This window comes from Desmodus rotundus, chromosome 1, assembly GCF_022682495.2.
Source record: "Desmodus rotundus isolate HL8 chromosome 1, HLdesRot8A.1, whole genome shotgun sequence".
Classification (NCBI taxonomy): domain Eukaryota; kingdom Metazoa; phylum Chordata; class Mammalia; order Chiroptera; family Phyllostomidae; genus Desmodus; species Desmodus rotundus.
The window spans coordinates 148,151,625-148,175,315 of record NC_071387.1 but is presented as its reverse complement, the minus strand read 5'-3'; the positions used below and the strand labels follow the sequence as shown (position 1 = coordinate 148,175,315).

Below are 23,691 nucleotides of genomic sequence, written 5' to 3'. Positions count from 1 at the left end.
GCGGCTGCTGGGTCTCAGTTCTGCAAGACTATGTCCACCTTGATTCTTTGATAAAAGTAATGTCAGTTGAATATTCAGTCAATAATACTGATTTCCTGCAGTGCCAAATGATTACTGTATCCATTCACTGTAGAAGACTGGAAAATAAGCAAAATCTCCCAGGTATACACAGTTAATGCTTGGGTATATTTTGTGTGTGTGTTTTAAATCTTAGATTCTTCAGGACAAACTGTTAAAGTAGTGTATGGTAGCTAAATTTTGGGAAATTCTGAAAATAGGATTAAGTTAAAGATGAATTTAAATGAATGTGACCTGCTTATAATGGAGTGTTAAGGGGAAATTAGAGATATTCCCCATGTCCTTTCAGAGTAATCTTAGACCAGAAAAAAGTCAAGTAGCAACATAAGTCCACATTCTTTGCCAGTAGGCAACAATTCCTTCCTGTTCATTTCCGGAGTAGCTGATGTTAGGATACCTTCTATTCATCTAAATGTAGCTTTATAAAGAAATTGTGGAATCTTTAGTTATACACAAAGAGTTTATACATTTAAACCTTACTGATTTTTCTGTAATCCTAAAAATAAACTGGTATGTAGTTTTCTCTTTCTATATCACTGACTTTGAACAAGTCTTAATATGTTTGGGTTAGGAAAATTATTTTGCAGATGAATTACACAAATTAGTATGATTTATAGAATATTTTTATTTCTTTGAATATTTCAAAACATTTCTGTTGAGAAAACATTGTTGCTTCAAGTTTAAGTATTTTCACTGACAGAAAAAGCAGCACTTTCAGAAGACCTCCTGCATAAGCTTACTCAGCTTCTGAATCTTGGTTTTTGCAGATATATCAACATATTTTTCTCCAAAATGGACAGTCATTCCACCCGTGATTGATGGATCAATCTTAACTTCCACTCTCAACATTAGGTTTTTACTGAGGAAGCTCTTCAGGACCATACTGAATTCAGAAAGAGTGGCTTCATTTGAAGAAGATGCAGTGCTCACTGTGCGTGGTACTTCCCCACGGTGGACACTCAAGGTAGAAAAGGCAGAAATGGCTCCAGGGGGATTGTTCAAGCAACCATTTTCAGCACGCCAAGTCGCATGTGAAGGGAGAAAACCTCTCTGGTGGTCATATCATTTAGGCTTTTCACTTGAACAGAACGGAATGGTTTACGTAGGGTTTTGAAATAGGAGCATCTATTTTGGGTTCCTTCAAGATTTGTTCTACTCTCAACAATTCTTTTTCTACTTGTTCCGGTTTATTCTGTTTAGAGGCAGCTGAATAAAGAACAGTGGAATAGTGACCTCCCATACCATATACCTGAACAAATGGCCGCAGGTGTGCTGAAGCATCACAACAGTGGGGGAGGCCGTCTTCTTCTGGGCTCCTGTAGGTCAAACCCAAGCTGAGAGAGAGGTGCTAGGGCCTACTTCAAGGCTTTAAAAATTTTGAGTAATTTCATATTAACAGAAAAGTCGCAGAAGTAGTTACAGAGTTATCGTATACCCTGTAGCTAGCTTCCCCTAATGTTAACATCGTACGTGTTACCTGCTTATCAAATTTAGTTTATGAAAACTAAGAAGTTAACATTGGTGCAAAACAGTTAATCAAACTATAGACTGTATTTGGATTTCACAGTTTTTCTACTAATCTACTAATGACCTTTCTCTATTCCTGGACCCAATTTAACACACTACAATACCTTTTGGTTATCCTGTCTCCTTACTCTGTAACAGTTTCTTAATCTTGTTTTCCTACACATTGATGTTTTGGAAGAGTGCTGGTCAGATAGTTTGTAAAATGTCTAATCTATCTGATAGATTCTCATGACTTGACTGGGATGATCATTTTCTGGGGAAGATGTGAAAGTGCTTTTCTGCTACATCGCATAAGCGGAACATGATACCACTGTGACTTACCACTGCTGATACTAACCTTACCAGGTTCTTTCTCTACTGGAGAGCTACATTTTTTTCAATTCCTCATGTATTCTTTGAAAGTCAAGTCCAATGCCTGCTCGTGGAGGAGAAGAATTAAGTTGTATTGCCCAGAGGGGGTATTCTAATGTATGGGAGATTTGTTACTTATCATTCAATTAGTTTGCATATAGGCTCAAGATATGTATTTTATTTGTGTGTGTTGTAATAAAATACTATGATTATTTTGAAGCTCAAATTATTCTCACTTTGGCCTTTGGGAGTTAGGTCCTTTGACATGACCCCTTCCCCGCCTTAGCCTGTCCTCACTTTCTAGCACTACAAGATACTCCAGGCTCATCTTTGTATGTTCTTTGCCCCAGCCCTAGAGTCAGCCTTTTCTCTGAAGAACTATTCCTTTCATCAGAGAATGGCATTTAGAATCCAAGTCTTGATTGTTGGTTGTCCTTGTTGACTGTGTGTACATACTCACAGACATATCTATAATTCCTTCTGTATTTATCTGTATATATTTAAAATAAACCTGAGTGTATACTGATCTCTCCAACTCCTGATCCAGTACCACAGGATTCATCCTAGTTACATCCTTTTGCTTATTTGTAACTCCTTTTTCTGTCGGTGAGAAACCTAACTCATTCTCTGCAATTTATTTACTTATTTTTTCAACTCTACTGCACATATAATGCAGTTTCAGAATTGCTAACCCAGTACCTTGTGAGAAATTTGCCTACGAGATACAATGCTTATGCACATTTTTTTCCTATTTCTTTTTGTTGTTAGCCTTACAGTATCCAGATACCATTTCCCAGCATTACTAAGGCAGCAACCTTTGTCCCCAACAAAACTTTCTTTAATGACTATTTTATCTAGGCATCAAAGTGTAACCTTTCTGTAATGTAATACTGACTAAACTATAGCTCACCATCAAAATAAGGAAATGTATAAACGACAATATGTAAAATATTAAAGTAGAAATGTGTACGTTTATTGCAATCTAAAATGGCTACCTTCTTCCTATCTCAGTTGATTGTTCAACGAATCTATTTTCTTTCTGCTTTTGCTGACTTTCTAGATTTTATGTTAAGTTTAGAATTGTGATTACTGAAATAGAATTAAAAGTTTCAGTTGGTGAACTTTGTCTTCCTCCCACTTTGAATAGACCTTAAAAAATGAAATGTTAGAGGTTTGTTGGGAGTAGGTAGGGGCAAAGTTAGGAAAGAGTCTTTTAATTGTCTAAGAGTATTTATTAAAAGGAAATTTTTCTCCATGTTTAAATACTGAAAAAATTTGTGCTAAAAACTAAAATATGAGAATAGCTGGTAACCCTCATAATACCTCCTAGGGCTCTGTATTGAATGCACTGGCTTTTCTTTAGACTCCAACCACTTTTTACCATAACATGAAAGAATATTATTGGGTCCGACTATCAAAATTTAAACTCCTCTCAATGGCCAATATATTAAAACTTTAGGGGAAAGGGTCTTTATGATCAAAGAGAAATAAATTTGGGGGAAATTTATCATGTAAAGTCACACATTCAATAAACTTACTGATCATCCAACACTGTGCAGTGAGGCAGGGATGTGAAGATTCCTAATGCAATCCTACCGCTGAGGAGAGCGATATTTGGGGGGAGGCAAACAAAGCTAATTTTCAATTGTATTCTGAAGGGCAGAAGGTTTTTCTGACTTTTAGGTTTAATAAGGGTTGAGATAGGTCTTGAATTAAAATTGCTTATATATTACATTGTTTACTTTAAAAAACATAGTTCACATTAGGACTGTCTGGCTATTTCATCTTTTTATCAAAATGAGGTTTAGAGGAAAAGTGCATAGTCCATTGACTGAATTTTCTTCATCTTTTTGACATCATTACTGTGCTAAAGTTGTACTTTATATTTTATTTTCAAATGTTTACTTCTTTTACATAAAATCATAGGAGTATGTGCGTCTGCAGGTGACCTATTTCTGTATTCTGAACTTACTAAACCTGGCCCACGCAGTGCCCTCCGTGCTCACCGTGATCGAAAATCAATCATAGTCTACCAGGTTCAGCAACAACGTCTATTTTCTGTAGTCTGGAATTTATTAAAAAAAAGGTTTTTAAAGGAAATTGGCAGAAGAATAAAGATAAGTGAGGGATCAAAAATAAATCTCACAGTTTTAACTTTTTGTTAATCTTTTCAGCCATCTAAAACTACTTTAAAAAACCCTTGAAACAGATCCCCCCAAATTAACTCCTTAATACAGTTAGAACACAGGTGGCAAACAAACGGCGTGTGGGCTGAATCCCTCCACCTTGTTTCATCTGGCCGGACACCTTGTTTCTACCCGGCGGCAGCGCCGAGCTCTCGCTTAACTGTTAAGGAGCAGTTACATTTACTTAGTCCTAAAATTACATTCAGCCCTTTCAAGGCAACTCTGAGGCTGATGTGACCCCCGGTGAAAAGGAGTTTGACACCCCTGAATTAGAATGTGGGAAATTTGATTTGAAAGCAGCTTTTTTCTTTTTTCTATTCTGCAACCTGTGTTTATAATCTGTTGTTAATGTGGTCACAGGTGAAAATGATTTCAGGACATTAATCAAGTGAGAATGTACTTTCGCCCCGCTAAGCTAAGGCATTGAGGAAGGTATTAAGGAGAATGGAACCCAAGTCTGTGAATATTTTGATCAGCCATGGTATATGTGGGTTTTGTTTTGTTTCATTTTTGATCCAATCTGAATCCTACTTTTAACTTATTTACATTTAAAGTTATTTCTAATTCATTTTGACTTAACTTCTACCATTTTATTTTCTTGCTTAGCCATTATTTCTCTTTTCCTAACTTCAAGGAGATTGTTTTCTGTATTTCTTTATCCCTCTTATTTGTTTAGAATTTATATATTTCACTTAAATTTTTTTTTTTTAGTGGCAACCTTTATACATATTTTACACAGTATTTTTAACATCCTGTGTACTGGATTGAATTGTAGTCTCTCAAAAATACATCAACTGAGAACCTCCAAGTGTGTCTTATTTGTAATAAAGGTCTTTGAAAATGTATTTAAGGGAAGGATCTTGCAATTAGGCCATCCTGGATTAAGATGAGCTCTAAATCCAAGGAAGAGTGTTCTTAGACAGTATAGTAGAAGATACGGAGACACAGTGGAGAGGGCCATGTGAAGACAGAGCCAACACAGAGGGGAAAACTGTATAGACGGAGGCAGAGACCGGAGTGATGTAGCTACAAATTAAGGAATGCTAAGGGTTGTTGGCAGTCATCAAGAGCTAGGAGAGAGGATGGCTCTTCCTCAGAGCCTCCAGAAGGAACTGACCCTTTTGACGCTTCGATCTTGGACTCTGGATTCCACAGTTGTGGGAGAATAAATTACTGTTGTTTTAAGCCAAGTTTGTGGTAAGTTGTCATGGCAGCCCTTGAAAACTAACACAACATGCATACTGGTTTGCCAGAGCTATCCATACTGCAAGGAACTTGGAACGTTTTAACTCTTATCACGTGTCTCTAATTTTGTACATTGTTGGAAACGTAAGATGATGGTTCGCCGTGGTTTTAATATCCCTCCCATCCAATGAACTATTTTATGGTGGTTGTTTTAGTTTGTGCTCACATGTACTTATTTACCAGTTTTGTTAATAGCGCTATTTATTACTTACACTGTCCATTCCTTTTGAGAAAAGATTTTCTTACCTCTAAAGTAGAGTAGATTCTTCTATTAACCTGTAACAAATAGACAGCAAGATATTTCTCTATCAAAATGGGTATATTTGGGAACACAAAAGATTTGCAGTTTGGGACATGCCTGCAGTCAAATGGTGAACTGTATGCAAGTCCAGAAACAAAGGAGAGGAATACTCTTTTCAAACTTGGGAGGGGCTTTGGTAAATGAAGCATCCATCAGAGGAAGCTGAAGTTTCAAAGTATAGCTATGGCAGTCTCCCATTGGATGAGCTGTTACTAGGCAAGAAAACTTCCTTCTGCTGAGGCAGCAAAATAGTATCACTTCCTTTTGGAGATGCAAGGTTTGCCTCTTCTGCTGCGGTTTAGTGGTGTACATTGAGTGACATGTGAACGAGAGTTCTCTTTTCTAGCCTCCCAACTCCATTTTAAATGAGGGTTCTGCTTATTAATTTTCAGGCTTTAGACATGTATAAATACCTTTAATATTCTTATTTTGAGGCAGGGGGAAGTGAGTACTGTGTGTGTTAAACTCTGCCTCACTCCGACAGCTTTTTCCACAGCATTTTGAAGAAACTATTCGATTATCTTTTGGCCTCTAATGTTGCTAAGTTTTCTGTCATTCTTTGTTCCATTGTGGGTACTCATTTTTTTTCTCTCATATGCTTTGAGATGTCCTCTGGCTTCAGCATTTTACTGTTTCCTTATGATGTGATTAGGTGGGATTTATATATGTATCCTTCTTGTGACTCATAAGTATGAGTCTTCAGTCTGTGTACTCATGTCTTTCTTTAGTCTGGAAAATTGTCACCCACTACATCTCAGTCTACAGACTCTTCCTCATTCTTGTTATTCTTGTCTTCTGGGACTCCCGTCCGACACACTCTTAGACCTTTACAGTCTCTTCTTTGTCTCTGAGCTTTTCTCATATCTTCAATCTCTCTGTACTAGACTCTAATTTCTTAAACCTTTCTTTCATTCACTAATTCTGTTATCTTCTATCTAATATGGTAACATCGTCTATGAAATTTTAAAATTTCAATGCCTATGTTTTATTTTTAGAAATTCTATTTTGTTCAGGTTTTCTTGTTGCATTTTCAATTTCCCCCTCTTTGTAAACGTTCCTACTTTATGCTCCCCTGTAGTTATAGTATCTCAGTTCCTAGATGCTAAGCCTCTTGTTGATAGGGCTGCTTTTTTCATGATGGAGTCTTTCCTCCTGGAGGTTGCAATTTTATTTTTGTAGCTGTGCTCAGCAGGTTGTATGCAAGTGGAAGTCCTCTCTGTGTCCAGGGCTTTGGGGATATCTCTCCAGAGCACCCAGGACCTGCGCAGTTCCAGAATCAGTATTTATATTAAAATTTCAGCTTGAGTATCCTACATGAAGAGGGTGAAGTTACTTTGGATTCTGTGCAGAAAGTTCCACTTTCTCATGGAAGCATATTGTTTTTAACCCAATTCATATTCATGGATAGACAACAAAGGCTCCTTGCTGCCTCATGGGACTAGAAGGCTAAGGTTTTCTTGGCCCCTTTACTTAAGGAATGGTCTTTCCCAGGTTCCTGATGTCATGTGTAGAATTTAGTTCCAGCTCCCTCTCTAACTGATACTAAAGGAGATGCCTTCTGGAGATGCTAAACTTTTAGTCCCTAATCTTTAGACACCCCACCTCCATCAATGTTGGCATTAGCTTGTGCACTTACACTTTGCTTTAAATTCCCCTCTTCATTTCTGAAACTTAAGAGTTTTTCTTTCTTTCACTCAGCTATGTATTAAAAACAAATTCGGAGAAGGTGGGAAGAGAAGGTATATTTATCCATGTTTCCAGGTGTTTGGATGAGTGGATAGTCTGTACAAAGCTAGTCCACTCGTCTCATTTCTAATTGTGCTGGGTCATAAGTACCAGCGTTATTAAGAGATTTTCAGTTTTTTAAATTAGAGTTGAATCAAGGTCATTCTTATATTGATATTCTCCCTAGAATTCAGTTATACTTTGTTAATGGATCGGCAGAGCATAGAATTATAATTGTGCTACGTGACCTTGAGTATGCCCCTGACATTTAGTTCTGAATGTGAACATTGTTTTTCCTCTGCCACAATAGAAAGCAAAGTTGCTGAGAGCAACCTGTAATGGGGCTAAGATTTGGGGCTGAGAACCTTTGGAGCCACAGAGCAGTCTTCGTTTTGTAGTCACCGTAGACCTAGCTCAAGTAAGCCTTCCTTCAACGTCCAGGTCGAAGAGGAGGATGAACGTTTGTATATTGCATTTCTTCTAACTTATCAGAAAAAATTGGCTTGGGTTATTTTGGTGTACAAAGTACAACTTTTATTTTTCTTCTTTACACATATGTGAAGCATTTAGTGGTTAATGGCTCTTTAAGGGAATTTCGTATTCCTCTAGCAATGGACTAACATCTCAAGGTATCTAAAAGAAGAAATGTGTATTTAATATATCTTTTCATCAAAGCACTCCATTTACTATTTATTATATACTGACCCTCAAGATACTTCATTAATATATACATATTACATATATAGACTGTCCAGAAGGTATTCAGCCATGTAATATGAAAAATACATTTATTGAAGAAGATACAAGAAACATTGTACATAGAAAATGAGACCTCAGTCTCCTTCAAAGTAGGCACCTTGAAACCTCACACAGTTGTCCCAATCACCATCAGTTGTCCTGTCATATTTGCCTGAATCTCATCAACAGTCTGAAATCTCTTCCATTTCACAGGTGATTTTAGTTTGGGGAAAAGCTAGAAGTCACAGGGCACCAAATCTGGGCTGTAGGGGGACTGAGTCACCTGGGTGACTTGATGTTTTGCCAAAAAACTCTTCATGAGACGTGATGCGTGAGCGGGTGTGTTGTTACGATGAAGCTGCCAATCACGAGTTATAGCGCAGTCTTCTGAGTTATGCAAATAGTTTCTACAGAGGAATGTTCTAGTTTAATGCAAAATCTGATGCAGATTTGTTGCTCTACTCGCTCAGTCACTTTGAATGTGACGGCCACACAGTCCATATGCTCTCAAAGGCGTCACTCACTGACTAGTACAGTGAAGTATCATTGTTCACACATACACATTCCAGTCCACTCTTCTTGGCTGCCAGGTCACATCGATGTCGCAGAAACCACTCTTGTTACCTTAACAAAGGCTGGAGTTTTTCTGGACAGACCTCATATATTTTATATATTTAAATTTACATTGTGTATGTGAGTATATACTGAAAGAGAAAGAGAGAGAGTATATCCCTCCCAAGACCACTGTTTAATATATAGCTAAATGGTAATGCACTTTATTGGATTGTGCCAACAGCGTAACAGAGTATATTTGCTGGAGTACTTGTGTGAAAGTTAAGGAGTAGCCTATTAAGTTATAATGGAAAGAATGTCTTTAGCCATAGAAAATGATAGTGATTCAAATGTCAGGTGTCTAAGAAAAAATTAGATCCATTAGATGGGAGCACACTTTAAATAATTGTGACCACATTTGTTGTGCTTGCTAGTCTCCTAGTTACCCACAGGACATGACAGAACTGCGGAGAAGATGTGGTAAGTTACTCTATTTGTCAAACAGCTGATAAAATAGTCTGGCTCTGGTGATGAGAAACTGATCTGCTCAGTACGCAAGTCAAAGCTCATTGGAGCTTTTTACTGCATTGAATTCATCCAACATACCTTCTTTGTAACATACAATTACAGGGTTGAAGGATGAAGTATTAATTAGGAATGTGTTCAAGTTTCCTTAAGTAACTACTGAGTACTACCTTTTCTAGAAATATAAAATTACATGTGGTTTTATTTATTCATTAATTAGATTCAACAAAATAGGTCAGAGGCAGTGATGAGCAGAACACAAAACAAAAAAGAGAACTAATGAGTAATTTATTAGAGTGTAAAGATTAATATATTACTTAAGTGCATGGGTCTCTTTTACTAGCTGTGTGGCCTTGAGCTAGTTACTTTTAAAGCCTCAGTTCCATAGTTAATGAGAATTAATAATACCTACCACATAAGGGTTTTTAATTTTTTTAATTTTTATTTATTTATTTTTCATGTTCAAATTTTATTTCTCCACTCCCATTTGTCCCCCCTTAACCCTCTGCCACCTCCACTCACCCCTCTCCCCACCGCAATCGCCATGCTGTTGTCCATGTCCATGAGTTCTTTGTCTCTTGTTTTCTTTTTTGCTTGATCCCTCCACCCTGCAACCTCCGTCTCCCAGAGCTGTCAGCCTGCTCTCCATCTATGAGTCTGTCTCTGTTTTGCATGTTAGTTCAATTTGTTCATTAGATTCCACATATGAATAAAATCATATGATCTTTCTCTGGCTGGCTTATTTCACTTAGCAAAATGTTCTCCAGGTCCATCCATACTGTCACAAAGGGGAAAGTTTATTTTATTTATACTTGGGAAATATTTATTTACTTTCCCACATCACCTTTCATTAATAAATCTTGTATCGCCTCAGGAAAATACAGCACTAGTTAGTGTCTATTATGTCCTATGGAGAACTTCAGTCTTAGGTCACCACATGCGGTTTTTATGAAGAATGAATAAAGAATGTACAGGGCTAAGGAGAACACTTGGCACAAAATTTCTTAGTAAATGTAGCAACTATTATTATGTGATGACAAAATTGATAATAAAATAAGGTAAATGCTGGATTTGATTTTCACATTTAAATTTTTACATGTACAATGAGCTAATTTTATACATGATTAAAATGTAAAACTTTTATTTTCTGAAATCTAGAATATAAAACTGAAGAGTGCAGCTGGTGTTTAAAATGAGAAAGTTGTTATACTTCTTTGAATGGTGAACTTGGAAAGTGGTGGGAAGAAACAGCTTAGAATTAGCAAACCTTCATTCTTAATTTTGGATGATGAAGAGCAATGTTATAAGACCTAATACATTAAAATTCTGTAATATCTTTAAAAATAAGCCCTGACATAGCAGGCATTGGAATGAGAAATGCTCCAAACTTTTCAAACACTTTACTTTGAAGGGTCCCAAATGTATTGTCTTTCAAAGGTGGAGCAGTGATGACTAAGTGCGCATCTAAGGGAAAATTGGCCACATTTTCAGTGTTGTGAGCAGACTCCCAATGCCCGGAGGGAATTATGTTCTGTCTTTTACTGCTTGTGGGAGGGGTGTTGCTAAGAAACAGAATTCCTGATACATTCTGAGGAAAGCAGCTTGTCATTTTAGGGATGCACAGAGAATAAATTGCAGTGAAGGCAACGTATTTTCAAAATCTAAAGCTGTTACTATCCAAAGAAGACTGCATCTCTGGCTGATTAGACGTAACTCATCTGATTATGTGAGGCTCAGGAAACAAAACTGAAGAGCCTGTATTTCGATGCTCTAAAAGCATACACGGAAGGCCAAACCATTCTTGTATGAGTGAGCGAAGGACAACAGGAGGAGCGCTGCGGAATCTGGAGCACGGAAGGAAGCTAACATGCGCCGAGCACTTCCACACCACGCAATGGGCGGGGCTCTGCCGTGGCCATATCTTGCCACTCTCCCTGATCACCTGTGAAGTAGGTGGCATTATTTCCGCTTTGCAGTAAGTTCATCTGGAACTTGACCAAAGTCACAAGCTGTTAAGCATCAGTGCTCCTGACTTCAAGCCTGTGTGTTTTGACTCCAAGTGCAGCTATAGCTACACTTGCCACTATAGCAACTGTCTGTCAGCTTCCATTTTAAAAGACTACAGAAAGTAGAGTCAGAGTTAGTTGGACCACAACCGCAGAGGAAGTGGGCGAATTTGATACCATCAAGACCCAGGCCTGGATTTTTAAGAAGGGCCAGATTTCTGGTTTCTTTTGTCTGTTAAAGAATGGGCACTTCCTCGTTATTTTTCATCTCGTAAGGTACTGTCCCCTCGACTGTGCATTCTTGCTAGAGGTCTTCAAGGTACAGAGAGCAGGGAGTTGCTGACAGTCTCTCAGGGACAATGTGATGTGGCGCAATGTAGGAGACCATCTGAAATGATCGGGATCTCTAGGGTCCCTTCCGATTTTGTTTCTTTTCTACCACATTTTCAGACATCTATTCTCACCTTTTCAGCACTGAAATTAGTTTTCTTTATGATGATAACTGGGTTCATAAATAGTTCATGGAAATAATTCATGCATCCAACAAGTATTGACTGAGAGCATGTTGTGTGATAGGTAGTATCATAGGAGCTAAAGAATCAGCAGTAATTAAGGCAAAGTTCTTTTTCTCAAAGACTTATCTTCTTTTCATCTAAGTATATTTTATTGATTATACTATTACAGTTGTCCCATTTTTTTACCCCCTTTATTCCCCTCCACCCTGCACCCTCCCTCCCAATAGCATTCCCCTACCTTAGTTCATGTCCATGAGTCATACATATAAGTTCTTTGTCTTTTCCATTTCCTATGCTATTCCTAACCTCCCCCTGTCTATTTTGTACCTACCATTTATGCTTCTTATTCCCTGTACCTTTCCCCCCATTCTACCACCCCCTCTCACCGCTGATAACCCTCCATGTGATCTCCATTTCTGTGAATCTGTTCCTGTTCTAGTTGTTTGCTTAGTTTGTTGTTTGCATCATTGGCTCTCCTGGGTCTCGAGCCCAACAGTCCACACTACAGATTTGGATTTGCCAGCATCCCCAATCTCATGAGCCTATTCCTTAGACACACACACACACGCACACCACTGGCTCTGTTTCTCTGGAGAACCCTCACTCATACAAGTGCCTTCTCAGTCTCCTTTGCTGACGCAGCCTCTACTTCCCAATTCCTAAATGCTGGAAGCATTTTAAGTCTCAGCCCTCAATAATGTTTTCTATGTATGTCTTTCCATAGGCGAGACCAGCTAGTGCCATGGCTTTATCATGTACATGTTGATGGCTTCCAAATTGATATCCAGCCCCAACCACTCCCTGGAGCTGCAGACTATACTTCATGTTTCTTCTTGGACATCTAATAAAATCTCAAGTTTGACATATCCAAAACAAAACTCTACCCTCTACTACTACTCTTTCCCCTTCACTCACCTATCTTTTAGATTCAATTGTTGATAGTTGTGAGTTTGTTGTCATTTTACTGTTCATGTTTTTGATCATCTTCTTTTTCTTAAATAAGTCCCTTTAACATTTCATATAATAAGGGCTTGGTTGATGATGAACTCCTTTAGCTTTACCTTGTCTGGGAAGCACCTTATCTGCCCTTCCATTGTAAATGCTAGCTTTGCTGGATAGAGTCATCTTAGATGTAGGTCCTTGCCTTTCATGACTTTGAATACTTCTCTATAGCCCCTTCTTGCCTGCAAGGTTTCTTTTGAGAAATCAGCTGACAGTCTTATGGGAAGTCCTTTGTAGGTAACTGTGTCCTTTTCTCTTGCTGTTTTTAAGATTCTCTCCTTTTGTTTAATCCTGGGTAATGTAATTATGAAGTGCCTTGGTGTGTTCCTCTTTGGGTCCAACTTCTTTGGCACTCTCTCAGCTTCCTGGACTTCCTGGAAGTCTATTTTCTTTGCCAGACTGGGGAATTTCTCCTTCATTATTTTTTCAAATAAGTTTTTCATTTCTTGCTCTTCCTATTCTCCTTCTGGCACCCCTATGATTCAGATGTTGGAATGTTTAAAATTGTCCCAGGGGTTCCTAAGCCTCTCCTCATTTTTTTGAATTCTTGTTTCTTCATTCTGTTCTGCTTGAATGTTTATTTCTTCCTTCTGCTCCAAATCGTTGATCTGAGTCCTGGTTTCCTTCCCTTCACTGTTGGTTCCCTGTACATTTTCCTCTATTTCACTTTACATAGCCTTCACTTTTACCTCTATTTTGTGACCATACTCAACCATTTCTGTGAGCACCCTGATTACCAGTGTTTTGAACTCTGCATCTGATAGGTTGGCTATCTCTTCATCACTTAGTTCTATTTTTGGAGCTTTGATCTATTCTTTCATTTGGGCCGCATTTCTTTGTCTCCATGTACCTGTTACGTTGTATGGGGCTGAGCCTAAGGTATTCACCAGGATGGGGCAACCCATGTTGCCATATTGTGGTGCTGTATGTGGGGAGGAGTCAGAGAGGGAACAGTGCTGCTTGCTTGGTTCTCGGCGGCCTTCAGTCACTTCCGCTGCCACCCACAAACAAATTGGGCCATTCTGGTACTGATTCCCAGGTGGGTGGGTGGGTGTATGTTCTAGGACCCTGCAGGTCTTTCCAGTGAACTCCTGTGAGCCTGGGAGTTTCTCCTGCCACTGACATCCCAACAGGTTTTTACGGGCAGAGATTTTGAGGCTTTCTTTTCCCATGCTGGAACCCTGGGTTGTGTGATCTGTCTCGTTCCACAGTTGTTCCTCCCAGTTTATCTGCATGCAAATGTGGGACCACCTGGCCTTCCAGCCACCACCTTGCCCACCCAGTCCTCCAGGGGCTGCCTTGCTGCAAGTCCTCTTTGTCCTGGCTGCCTGTCTCCACTCCTCCTACCAGTCTGAATGAATGTTTCTTCTTTAACTCCTTGGTTGTTGGACTTCCGTACAGTTCCGGTTTTCTGTCAGTTATTTTTTGTTTTCAAATTTGTTGTTGTCCTTCTTTTGGTTGTGCAAGGAGACACAGTGTGTCTACCTATGCCTCCATCCTGGCTAGAAGTCAGAACTTATCTTCTAATGGAAAAAAGACATGCAAACTAATTTCAGATAGTAATAATGTACTCTGCAGGAAAACATATGAGCAATATAGAGGGATAGAGAGTGAGTAGGAATGGGACAGTGGTGGCAATTTAAGGGTAGTCACTTCAGGCTATCCAAGGGTCTGCCATGTGCACTGAGACCTAGAAATAAGAAAGAGAATGCTGCACAACCTTTAGGAGTTAGAGTGTTCAAGACAGAGAGACTAGCTAGTGTAATGCCCTGAGGTGGGCCCTAGCTTGGTTATTTAAGGAGTGACAAGGACAAAACATATGAGTGGGAGAGGTTGACAGGTGCATTATTTCAGGCCCTGGTGGCTGTATGGAGGAGTTTGGATGTTATTCTCGGTGTGATGTGAAGCCATTAGAGGGTTCTGACCTCTGATTGCCATGCTATATGTTATTTAAAGATAACTCTGGCTGCTGTCTGGAGAATCAGTTGTTATAAGTGGAAGCTGGGAAACTTTAGAAGGCTCTTACTATATCGTCCAGATGAAAGATGATGGTGGCTGGGCCTGGTGTTATAGTCATGAAAATAGAAGTGGAAGGGTGTAGGCTAAGGCTTAGAGGGAGTTCCCAAAGGAGTGTTGATGGATTGAATGATGAGTGTTAGAAGAAGAGGAATCAGGGACTCTCAACAAATGCTTGGCGACTTGTCACATTCTTAACAGTTATAAAACAAAAGGCAACCTGCTGATGATTACCCAGTCATTTCGGTCACTCCCCAGAACAGCAGCAGTGACTGGCAGTATGTATTTGCACTTGTGAGTGAGGATGGGATTTCACAAATTGAAGTTTAAAAATTTTTTTAATTTTAATTTTGGCTCAAAAAAGGAAAGAACAAATGTTTCCTTAGCTATTATAATCTTAAAAAATAAAAAAAATCCATCTACACACATCCTCAACACACACCACATACACACCGCCACAGATGATATTTGGTTTACACGGGTTACTGAAAGTAGCTGTTAGAATTAAAAAAAAACAAAAAACAAAAAACTCAAAGGCATAAATAAGTGAACTGTGCAAATAACTTTGATTCACATAGACCATAAAAATAAAATCCACAATGAAAAAGCCATTTAAAAAAATGTTTGCCTACTTAGAGGTTCATGGGAGGAAATATTAAGACAATCTAACCACCCGTGTTTGGAGTACATATACCTTCCCAAATAACAAATAGTGCAAAAGTGAAAAAAAGTAACAATATTCAGCTTATATTTTCTCCAAGAAGTGCAGGGATTTAGATACACCCGAGTCATAAAACAGAAAAAGGGAAGCAAATATGTGGGATGTAGACCCTGAGAAATGGATGAAAAGGATTTGTGCGCTAATGGGAGAGGGAGACAGGGCCTTCAGTGGAACCTGGGGCATTTCCTCTGGTGCAAATTCAAGCCAATCACCATGCAAAGCAGCTGTCCCTGATTGCTAAGCCAATGCAGAAAGAGACTTTTCTTTATGTATTAAATTAGTCACTGTCACCAAATTAACACTTGAAAGTACATGACTAAGGTGAAAACATCTTCCATTAATAAATCATTGGTTTAATGTGGACCTTTACCCATCCCTCCATCATCCAAACCCCAACCCCACTCCTCAGCGTCATCCAATCTTGTCTTCTAGTCAGGGCTTCCTGATTATGTTTGATAGACTAGGCTCTCTCCCGTTGATTACAGTCCCAGTGGGACTGTCCTGCTGACACTGACCAAGGCCGGGAAATCAGATGCTCTATCTCTGTGGATTTAATATGAACAAACAAAAGAAAATGGAACTTGTTGAACTCAGTGATGGCATCTTGAAGAGACTCTGTTGATTTCCACTCCCTGGGTTCTCAGAGCAGCCTAATTTCTTCCCTGTGGAGTCCTGGTTCTTTAGCTTTTCCTTAGTGAATTCATCTGCCCTATCCTCAACAAATCTCTTTTCTTGCTAAGTTAGTTTCTATTGCTTGTCATAGAAGAATCTTAGCTGAAACAGCTAAATTTGATTTTTTTTTAGTAATAAACTGGCTTTAATAAAACCTTTACTTGACTGTTTTACAAAAGAATGCTAGAAGAAGAGAATTTTGTGCTCTTTAAATACCTAGTAATAGCTAAGACTTCAAAGATAATGGTGTTGAGAATATGTGTATTTAGAAATGGCTTTAGATGCCACATCAGTTCCCATGACTTTCTTAGTGTGATACAGATATTCATTCAAGCTAATGCTGCCCTTATTCCTATAAATGTTCTTTATATATGTTTTAAAACAGCAACTACATGTCATACATTTTTTAAAGGTCTATATTCAGTTCCGGTTGCTTTTTCTGTCTTCAAAAATATTCACAATCAATTCAAATGCCACTCTTTTACCCGTGACGTGCTGTCAAGGGAGATGGTAGAAGTCCTGGTCAAAGATAAGGCACAGATTGGGCTGGGGCAGTCAGGCTTGCAGGGTCATGTGACTCGATAGGGGCAGGGCCTAGCCTAGCATTCAACCCGTGGAGAATGACGAAGGTGCATTTGGAAGATGGGAGAAAGAGACGGTGTTTAGTTGTTTTCTTTTCTCTACTTTTTTTTCAAAGTACCGTCGACATCGAGTCATTCTTCTCAGTAAGTCTGTTGCTTCTGTATTGCTACATTGGTTGAAAGGAAGAACCTACAATTTAGCAAGATATTCACAGAGATACAGAAGGATAATACAGCCGTCAAAGAGAGAGGCAACTTAATTTGCAAATGACATGAAAGACAGGAGAAGTAGGAAGATCATTAACTTATGTAACCAGGTTAATGTGGAAGAGGTGTTGGCGACGGGGGTAGGGCAATGTGGGCTTTAACTTGCCACAGGTAAGTTACCAGTAAAGTGTGAGCAATGTTCCACATAAAGTAATAAGGCGCTGAATGCCATCACTGAGACTACATTTCTTCTGGCCTTGAGTTGTGATTGGAGGAGGGTCTTCTAGAGAGAAACTAGTCATCTTGCTTTTCAGCCCTTCACCTCAAACAATATTTTTTATTACCCTAAATTGGTAGAGAAATCCCTACTTCCCAGACCTCATGTCTCCATGAACAATCTTTCCCTTGCAGTCCTCCTCTTGATTCCTTACTCCCAAGGAGAAGTAATTCCTGACGGTGGAGCTTGGGGGCTCATCTCTGTCAGGTTTCTCCCTGGCCAGCCTGTAGCTCACGACAGATGACATTCTCCCTTCACAGCTGTCCTCCATGTAGCAAGCTCGTCTGGGTCAGGTCAGAACCCACCTTCTCTATGCACTCTATGCAAAGAGAAAAAGAGATTTTTTCTCTTTGCCCTTGCTGTCAGGGTTCTATAGGTTATGAGGCAGCAATTTCCTCTCCTACTGACTAGTTAAGTTTTGGGTAGTCTGGAGGCCCAGCTTCTTTTTCAGGAGAACCCAGGAAGCAAGTGATATGGATTCCATCTAGAGGTCAACCTATTCAAGACAAACGTAAGAGCCATGAAGAAGTTGAAGCAGCGTTAGGGGGTGGAAGGTGGGGAGAAAGGGAGACAAGGAGAAACCCTGAGAAGAGGGGCGTTTGGGCTGAGATGTGAATGCTGTGAAGGAGAAAGCCATCAGGAAGATTTGGGGCAGAGTATTTTGGGCAAAGGATACAGCAAGTGTAAAGACCTTGAGGTGGGAACTGGCTTGGATGTTCCAGGAACAGCAGAAAGGCATGAATGTGGTTGGACACAAGGTCAGAGAGGCAAAGGTATGTACTGTAACAAATACTGGCTTTAATAAAAACTGTGTTTTGCTGCTTAGCAGAAGAATGCTAGAAGTATTCTTGTAAGGAGTTGGACCTTATTCTGAGCAATGTGGGAAACCATGGTGGGTGTTGAGTACAGAAGTGATGTGATCGGGTTCATGTTTTTTAAAAAAACCACTCACAGCTCTAAGGAGAAGAAACAGAAGGAGCAAGAATAGAAGCAGGGAGTGGTAGTGAAGAGGATGAGAAGTGGAAGACTTGTGACATATTTGGGATGTAACTGATAGGTCTTACTAAAGGATTGGATGTTGGATATGAAGGAAGAAGAAGGAATTAAGGATGACTTGTGGGTATTGAGCCCAAGCAACTGGTGAATGGTAAGCTATTAATTAAGATGGGTGAGTGAAGGGGAAAGAGTAGTAGTAGAGGGTAGAGTTTTGTTTTGGATATGTCAAACTTGAGATTTTATTAGATGTCCAAGAAGAAACATGAAGTATAGTCTGCAGCTCCAGTGAGTGGTTGGGGCTGGAACATGTACATGATAAAGCCATGGCACTAGCTGGTCTCGCCTATGGAAAGACATACATAGAAAACATTATTGAGGACTGAGACTTAAAATGCTTCCAGCATTTAGGAATTGGGAAGTAGAGGCTGCATCAGCAAAGGAGACTGAGAAGGCACTTGTATGAGTGAGGGTTCTCCAGAGAAACAGAGCCAGTGGTGTGTGTGTGTGTGTCTAAGGAATAGGCTCATGAGATTGGGGATGCTGGCAAATCCAAATCTGTAGTGTGGACTGTTGGGCTCGAGACCCAGGAGAGCCAATGATGCAGATGAAGTCCAAAGGTAGTCTGCTGAAGAATTCTCTTCCACTTGGGAGAAAGTCAGTCTTTTTGTTTTATTCAGGCTTTCAACTGATTGGATGAAGCCCACCCACATTTACTCTGCTGATTAAAAACAGCCTCACAGAAACACCCAGAATGATGTTTGACCAAATAATGCCTGGGCACCCGGTGGCCCACTCGGATTGGCACAGGAAATGAACCCTCACAGCAGTACAGTGAGGGGGGGAGTTGGCTTCTTGCATTCTCTTAACACTTTCTCATGTACATGCATGTGAGCTGAATAAAAGTGACACATCTGAGCCCACTTTTTACCTAGAAACACAGGTACCCTGGAAGGGATCTTAGAGGCTGGTTAGGCCAACTTTCCATCCAATGTAGATTCTTAAATTTCTGCTTAAACACAACGTCTCATAGGCTGCAACAGACCAGTGTTTCCAACTGGTGGAGGAAAAGTTCTCAGAACCTGAGTAGACTCCACTCTAAGCATCTTTGATTGGAAACTGACCAGGAGCCTAGGAGAGAATATTCACATTAATTTAGAGAAAGAGGATTAGAACAGGGTTTGATACAATCTCTTTAAAGTTTGGCTTTCTACTTTAGTAAGTGAAGACACTTAGTAGACAAAGAAGTTCTGGAGCAGCTGGCCTTGACATTCAAAGCATGCTAGGCAACCTCTTATCTTTTTAGCCTGCTGTTTGCAAATGCCAGGACATAATGCTGTGGACTGAATATCTGCGTCCTTCCCCCCCAGATTCATGTTGAGACTTAATCCCTAGCGTGATGATATTTGGAGGTGGGGCCTTTGAGAGGGGGTTAGGCAAAGCCCTCATGAATGGGATTAGTGCCCTTATAAAAGAGACCTCCCTGACCCCTTCTGCCACGGGAGAAGATGGCCATCAATCTGTGAACCAGGAGGCAGGGTCTCATAGGGTAATGAATGTGCTGGTACATTGATCTTGGACTTCTAGCCTCCAGAACTGTGAGGAATAAATTTCTATTATTTGTAAGCCACCCAGCCTGTGGTATTTTGTCGTAACAGCCCAAACAAGCTAAACTGAGACACATAACATCTTTTGTTTTGTCTTGATTCATTAGAAAATTCAGTGGTTATGACTTTTGTGATGTGTTTTTAATCCTGAAGAAGATTTATTACACAATTATTCGCAAATGATATTTTTGGTCACCAGATTCTATTAAGAAATAGAGGACACCACTGAGATTCTCAGCAACATTAAGCTCTCTGTGTGAGTTTGTTTTTCTTCCCCACAGTGTGACTTTCTTCCCTGCAGTGTGATGTTCTTCCTTCAGCTGTTCACCAGCCCCTCACCCACTCACAGAGTGACAAATTCATGCATCCAAGAATTACATGTCCTTAAAAAGTGAACAGTTTCTCTTAATGTAAATGTTTCTAAGGATACTTTGCCTTTTGTTGTATTTGTTATAATGAGTTTTGTTCATTCAATTGTGAGCTTCTTGAGAAAAGGATAATATCGCCAACATCCTTCAGGTTCTTAGATATCATCCTGCACTTAGTGGATTAGACATATTTAATGAAAGGTTAAAAATGATAAGTGCATTATAAATAAATGCCTGTACACTGACACATGGTTTGGAAGCAAATTGCTGTCTTTTTAAAAAGGGTTATGTATCCGAGACTCCATTTCAGTGTCTCCCTCTAGAGAAGTCGACCTGTGGCAGCGAGGAGGGGGTGCTGCCGTGCACTCGGGGCAGCTCCTATGTGCGGGGCAGGCAGAGGACAGCTCTGCAGTGGCGAACAGAATAACCAACAAGGTACCAATAAATCTACAAAAAAGGATCATGCACACGGTATATACATATTTTTTTAAAAAATTAAAAAGAATGTCATTACAATTCCATTATTTAGATGTAACAACTACCGAAATTTGGGTGAGTTTAATTTTTGGTCTCTAATTAGTGGAACTATCACATCAAACAACTTTCATTATAAGTCAAACTTACGTTGCATAATTGTGCTGTTTCCAGCTTTTAACTCAGTAATTATCTATTAATAGTTAAAAAGAAGCCAATGTGACTTCTGTGATGTATTTCCCGTGTCCCCCTGTATTCAGGGATGAGTCCCCTCACTGATATTCCTGTTTGGGTCTGAAAGGCGTGTGCAGAAGTTAATGTGCAGCACCTAAAAGGAGCAATCCCGAGCCCACCCTATCGAACTTCAGGGTTTAAAGAGGTGTCTACAAGTGCAAAATATGACTAAAGCATTTATTTGAATTTGAGGGGTATTTTTTGTTTGTTTGTGCCTTTTTTGCTTTAGTGACAAGGCAAAGTTGTGTTGAGATATGAATTACCTGGGTAATTTATCCCAGTTCTTCACTTTTTCTACTTGTGTGACTTTCACTAACAAGCTGATAAAATTCCTGGGGTTTCAATCCACTAGGTGACTTGAGATGTTACTTTTCTTCCATAAAATGTAGTTATGCCACGGACCCTCGGGCTGAAGCTCCCTTGTCCTCTGGGGTAGTCTGAACGGGTGTGGAGATAAAGGTAAAGAGCTCCGGGCCTGAGGATTCCTGGGGGAGGTGCTCTCAACTGGTTTACTGGAAACCCATGCCAACCCGCTTCTAACTTGACTTCCTGTTCAAAGAGGCTGGAGAAATCAACATTTATTTCTCCGCCTCCCTTGGAGTGAGATCTCTGCATGGGACTTAGCTTTGGGGAATCCAATAGGTCTGTGACTGGGAGGAGTATGTGAGTAAAGTAAGGAAGTGGCTGGGCGTGGGAGTGGGATGGGGCACAGTTCTGTTGGAAAACTGTTGGTCTAGAAGAGGTCAGCAAACTTCAGCTCACCAGTGACTGTCTTTGTACATGAAGTTTTGTCGGAACACAGCCATGCTCGTTCATATGGTGTTCGTAGCTGTTTTCACGCACAATGGCCCACTTCAGTCGCCCTGGCGGTCACCACACAGCCCACAAAGTCTGCTATTTTCAGTCTGGTCCTTTAACAAAAATTTGCCAACTCTGAATAACCTATGAGATTCCTTCTATCGATTCTAATATCCTTGAGCTCTGTCTTCAGGGATTCCACTGTTTATACTCCCAAATGCATTAGGGGGTTCATTGCTTCAGCAGACTTTGGCTGAATCTCTATTACATGACAAGGCTCTGTTCTAGGTGCTGGGGACACGGATAAATTAGAAAGACACATTTTCTAATCTCATAGAAAGCATGTTCTAGTAAGAAAAGACAGGCAATAAACAAGTACACAAATAATTGAGCAACATTATTTCATAGAGTAATGAATGTTTCCATGAAAACAAAACAGGTTCTATGATGAAGACAGACCCAAGGGGAGGGTGTCTGTGTGTTCAGTTGGGATGGGTGTTCAGGGAGAATTATCAGCTCCCCATTTCTCTTTATGCTGAATGGGTTTGACCCATTCATAAAGGTACTAGTTAGAGATCATGTGTAAGTACTCATGTCTGGGCCAATGTGTAATAGTGAGTGGGCAGGAAAAAAGTGGCAGAAACATAATCCAGAGATTGTAGTCACAGGTTACCAATAATTTAGAGCCCTCAAGCTGGGGAAAGTAAATCAAATAATAAAGCTGCAAAACTAAATCCTAGCTCTAGGTTTTAGCCTTCTTTCTATAGCAGACCACAAAAAGAAGTTCAAAATGTTTGCCTCCACGAACATTGTGATGTAGTTATTTATCTGGAAGGGACACTTTTGTGTACTTTTATACGCTTTACATCTTTTTGTAATGCTGCTGTGGTGGAGTTGGAAACATGTTCTGGGTAGTTCGGAAAACTCGTAAACTAAATAAAAGGTGATCCTGAATTGACAAAAGTGTTATGGTAACCTTGTTCTCAGGACACCAGTGGTTGCAGACTATAAGTTACTTTATTTATTCTTGTTTACTTATTATTTAAATAATAAAGTGTGTACTTTCCACTCTGTTTTAGCAAATCAATAACACAGAATAAACCAGCATAATTAAACTCATCTATCCCAGCCTAAATTTCTGGTCAGCAAAGTTTTTAAAGCATAAAAAAACAGAAAAAAAATACGCAGTCTGCTTTTCTGAACTTTAACCTAATGTAATTTCTTTTCAGGAAGGGGAACACATTGTATTGGTTATAGTTTCCTTTGATCCCAAATCATTAGCAATGCTGAAATATAGGGTCTTGACTGGAACCCTCTCGTAGCATTGGGGGCTGAGGTTGAACAGTGGACTAGAAACGTCTGATCTTTTGCTTGTTTTGAAACTATAAGCCTCATGTTGTAAAAATGGCAGAGTTCTTACAGTCCCTGGTTGAGCATAGCTAAATCCTGATCCGGGGGAGCATGTGTGTATTGCAACGATCCTAATTTTCCCATAAGTAAGTTATTCTCCCCTGAAGCCCATAATAAATATAGTTTTAATTGCATGCCAACTGTTAGACCCTAAAATTAGACAGCTTTGGTCCTCCTTTGCCAGTGGGAGGAGGTGTTCTGGAATATTTGAGTTGGGATTTTCTGTGGCTCCAGAGGCACTTTGGGAGAGAGAAGAGGCAGTGATATTTATGATGAGTGTCTGAGCAAATTTCAGTTGTAGAAGCCTTGATTCTGGGTCAGACAGAAGCCACGTTCAAGTGTTTTTCAGTCGGGTAAAGGGCGGTGCCCCAGCCGTGCCTCTTATCATCTCTCCTCTTGAATCTGCAGGGTCCATTTTCATTGCTGAAGCCAGAGAGGGTGAGCCAGAGACCGCCCTCCTGCTCGTTCTTGTGTTCAGCCTTCCTTAATTGGCAGGAACGGTACCCACTTAGAAGAGGTGTTTGTGTCCTTGTGATGAAGAACCTTCAAATAGTCACTCTCCAAAGAAAATGTAGGACAATC

The 23,691-nt window shown here is 39.8% G+C and overlaps 1 pseudogene; it reads right to left on the bottom strand.

The window, feature by feature from the left end:
* Positions 1–311: 311 nt before the first annotated feature.
* LOC128780198 (ATP synthase subunit O, mitochondrial-like) lies at positions 312–21,707 on the bottom strand (annotated as a pseudogene).
* Positions 21,708–23,691: the final 1,984 nt, after the last annotated feature.